The sequence below is a fragment of the Grammomys surdaster genome, unplaced genomic scaffold, assembly GCF_004785775.1.
Source record: "Grammomys surdaster isolate TR1022 unplaced genomic scaffold, NIH_TR_1.0 133, whole genome shotgun sequence".
In the NCBI taxonomy this organism is placed as follows: domain Eukaryota; kingdom Metazoa; phylum Chordata; class Mammalia; order Rodentia; family Muridae; genus Grammomys; species Grammomys surdaster.
This window is the reverse complement of record NW_021604591.1, coordinates 6,707,498-6,711,726: the sequence shown is the minus strand read 5'-3', so window position 1 is coordinate 6,711,726 and position 4,229 is coordinate 6,707,498.

Here is a 4,229-nt window from a genome sequence, read left to right as displayed (position 1 = left end):
ATATACATATACATATACATATACATATACATATACATATACATATATATATATGGGTAAACTAGCTAGATTGGTTTATAGGATATAATAAATCCAGAGTAGAGGTAAGAATCTCAAAGTCGGCAAACCCAAAGTTGCAGAACTGTACTGGTTGGTTTCTGTCACTTTGACACAGCTATTTGGGAAGAGAGAACGATAATTGGGAACTCTTCTCATAGAAGACAAATCTGTCAGTGTAATTTCATTGTTAGTAGTTGTAGGAGGGCCCAACCTGTTACAGGTGTTGGTATCCTTTGGCACATGGTCTCGAAATATAGAAGAACACAACCTAATCAAGCTAAGGAGACCAAGTGAGTAAGCAGCACTCCACCATGGCTTCTGCATCAGCTCCTACCTCCAGGTTCTTGCCTTTTGTTTCTTTCCTGACTTCCCTTCATTATGGAGTGTGACATGAGAGTTTTAAGATTAAATATATCCTTTCCTCTCCAGGTTGATTTTGGTCATGATCTTTATAACAGTAGAAATCCTAACTAAGAAATAGCAAAGGTTCTTAACTTCTTCAGCCTCAGGCTAGAACTTTAATATTTGATACTGCTATATAACTAAAAGCATGTCTTATTTTCTTCTAGTGTTACACATCTTAAAATGTATAAATCATGTTGAGGAGATGGTTTTCTAGGTAAAGATTTGTTGCTCAAGCATTTAAGTTCCTGAGTTGGAATCACTAGGGCCTATCTAAAATCGGTAATTCTACCCCTGAGAAGGTGGACACAGGCAAGTACCTAGTGCTCAGTAGATTTCTGGTCTAACAGCATTTAGTATGTAACCTTGTTTCAAACATTAAAATGGAGAACAACTGAAGAATACACTGAAGATCAGCCTGTGGTGTCCACAGGCACATACACTTATGCAAACTACACAATACACACAAACTATGTAAAACCAATGCTAGCCAAGCAACTGTTGAAGAATCAGTACCAAGTGACTGTCTTTACTATTACTATGAGATGAATGCTTTGTTAAATATTGTCAGCTGGATGTCTGGTTAACTGCTTAATTGCAGTTTCTATTAAAATACTTATGCTTTAACCTGGCAAACAGTTCTGCCAACACATCTTTCTGCAGAGCCCTTGGTTCCTGTCACACAGGCTGTCGTTTGTGATAGCTTCCAGGTGCATGAAGACACATGATTATAGCTCAGCATCCTAGTTTATCATATGGATCAGTGGTAGCAGAGGGATGTATTCAGTATTTCATCATATTTAAGCAAGTTCTGAATATTACAGAATGTGTACAAAAAAAGGACAGGCTACAAGAACTGCTGACAGGGCTTTCAGTCCAGTTAATTGTTGTAAACAGAACTGTCCCTAATGCTCCCTTCATTTATATGCTGGTTGCTGCCAGCCAAGCTCAATGAGGGCATTATAAATCCCCTCTTTATCTCAGACTCCAGCTGATTGACAGGTGAACCACAAGCTGGTGGGGTTTGAAGGACTGCACTGGATTTCTATAAAGCTATGGATATTTCCTGTACCTTCCAGAGCCATTTCTAACTTCTGCAATTTCAACTAGAAATTTTTTAATGTTCAAAAGTCCCTGTACTGAAAAATCAGCAGAATATCTTACTGTTCAGCTCCTTCCTTCCTTTGCTGATGAAAATTTATTCAGTGAGTAAAAGTTAGATGACAGAAGTTTCTCATTCAATATTTACTAACAATGTTAATAGCCTGACAGCTTATTATTTTGATGTTTTAAAATATGACATAATGTTCCTCTTGTATTTGTGTTCTTATTGTAGTTACATTTAAAAAAACTGTACCTAACAGGCTTTGTTTCTTCCTTTATTAAAAGTTATTAACTCTATAAATAAAACAGTTACTGCTAATTTTAAAGAACCACTATAATTACACTTTTTCATAGAGAGGAGTTGTGACATTTTGGAGTCAGTGAAATGGTGCAAATTTGAATGTGTCTGTGTTCTTTTCTCTCTCCTTCCTCTTATCATTTCTTCTTCCTCTCCCTCTCTCTCTCTCTGCCCCTCTCTGTGTATGTGAATGTAAGTGAATGTGGTATGTGTATGTACAGTTATGTACAAGCACATGTTCACAGAGGACAGAGAAGAACGTCATCTGCCTGATTTGTCACTATCCACTTTATTACTTTGAGACAGTCTCTTACTGAACCTGGAGGTAGGCTTCAGATGGGTAAGCCAACTGATTCTCTTGTCTATGTCCACCATAGACCTGGAGCTAGAGGTACAGACAACTATGCCAGGCTTTGTAGTGGGAACTGAAGTTAAAATTTTGGTTTTTACACTTGCATCACAAGCTCAATTACCCATTCAACAATTTCTGTTTTCCATACTCTCTCCCTCTCTCCTCTCCTCCTCTCCTCTGTCCTTTCCTTCCTTCCCATCTTACCTTTTTCCTTCTTCATTCTTTCTCTCTCTTTTTTCCACCTTTCTTCCTGTCTTTTCCCCTTCTCCTACTCTCTCATTTACCTTCTATCCCTCAGATCTTAGTTACCTTTCTCAAACTAGATTGATAAATAAAATATAGTAGCAAAGCACAAATTCATACAAACAAAGAAAGATTTCATATCTAGACCCTTTTATCCTAATTGATGCATATTGTATAAGATTGTCTGACTGCTGTCACAAGGTCCTTGTTTCTTCCCAATATGTAAGATTAAGAGCCATTAATCTCAGTCTCAGGGGTCTTCTAATTTAAAGACAGAATTCCTAAAATTTTACTAAAGATGATATATGTCGCCTTTCTAACTGATTCAGTTATTCCATGTTTATTCATCAATGTTGGATCTGCACGCATGTCGGTTTCCCACACTTCCTGAAGAAAATGACAAGAGAGCAATTTGAAAATAATTTTGTGAACTACTAATCCCTAAAGTGGTGAGAAAACAGTGACAGCTAGAGAACTCTATGGAGAGACAGAGCCACAATTTCATGTTTCATAATGAGAAACAGAATGACTGGTAAGGACGAGGTATCTGCAGCCCTCAACCATGGACAAGTTCAGTGACAACTGAATCCCTCTCTTCACCTAACCTGATAAAAGCAGGACAACGAACAAAGGGATGTTCTTCAGAAGAAACCTCTCATTACAGCACCTCCTCATAATGCTAATTAGGCAGATTAGATAACTTATGATTTAGTGAGTGTTTGTGGGCACATGCATGTGTGTATATGCACTACAGACAAATACTAAAATAATTAAAATTACACTCAAATAACAAATATCAACTTGGGGACTTTGAAAGATGCCTCAGCAATTAAAAGCAATTAAAAGCACTGGTTTCTTCTCTATTAGAATCATTTCCCAGCACCCAAAGTACATGGATTCAAACCCCCAGCAATTCTAACTCCTATTAATACAATGCCCTATTCTGCACTCTGTGGGTACAACACTTAAATGTGCATGAACATACAAAGACATAACTATAAGTGATTAACTTTAAGGATAAAGAGATGTAGATTTTAAAAAGGGTTCCAAAACTATTTTCTCAAAAACAATAATAAATGTGAGATGAATCAAAAACCTCAATATAGTTATATACACAGAAATAGACATTTTTCCCTATAATACCAGCATTTATGTATAAATATTAAAGATATAAGAAAATAAATACAACAAAATAAACACAGCAATAAAGAAGATATTTACACAATGTTTATATCATTAATACAGAAAGACAAAACACTCTAAAGGAAAATATTGGTAAATATGTTGCATGAAAATTAAGTAGGTTGCAGGGATGCAAAGGGACATTCTCATAAATAAATAAAAATAAAAAGGGAATTTATTTCTAACATATATGAACATCAAGATGTTATAAGACAATCATTTAAGTTTTTCTGTCTAAGACACAAATGATCACCCTATGGATTAATAGGTAGTTTATTAAACAGAAACATGAGAGGAATTGAAATGACCCATAATAAACATGGGCACAATGGTGCATTCAGTCAATATCACTGTCTCTAAGGCCAAACAGAAACATCCATAAAACACCCTTTAGATATACCAGTTGAAATACACTGATAAATGAAGCACTGAGATGCATCAGCCAGTAGAGGTACTTTCAACAGAGCCTGAACGTAAGTTCAATTCCCAGGCCTCAAATGGAAAAAGGAACTGACTTTTATAAGTCATCTCCTAACCTCCACATGCACAATGTGAGAACATATAAACACACACACACACACACACACA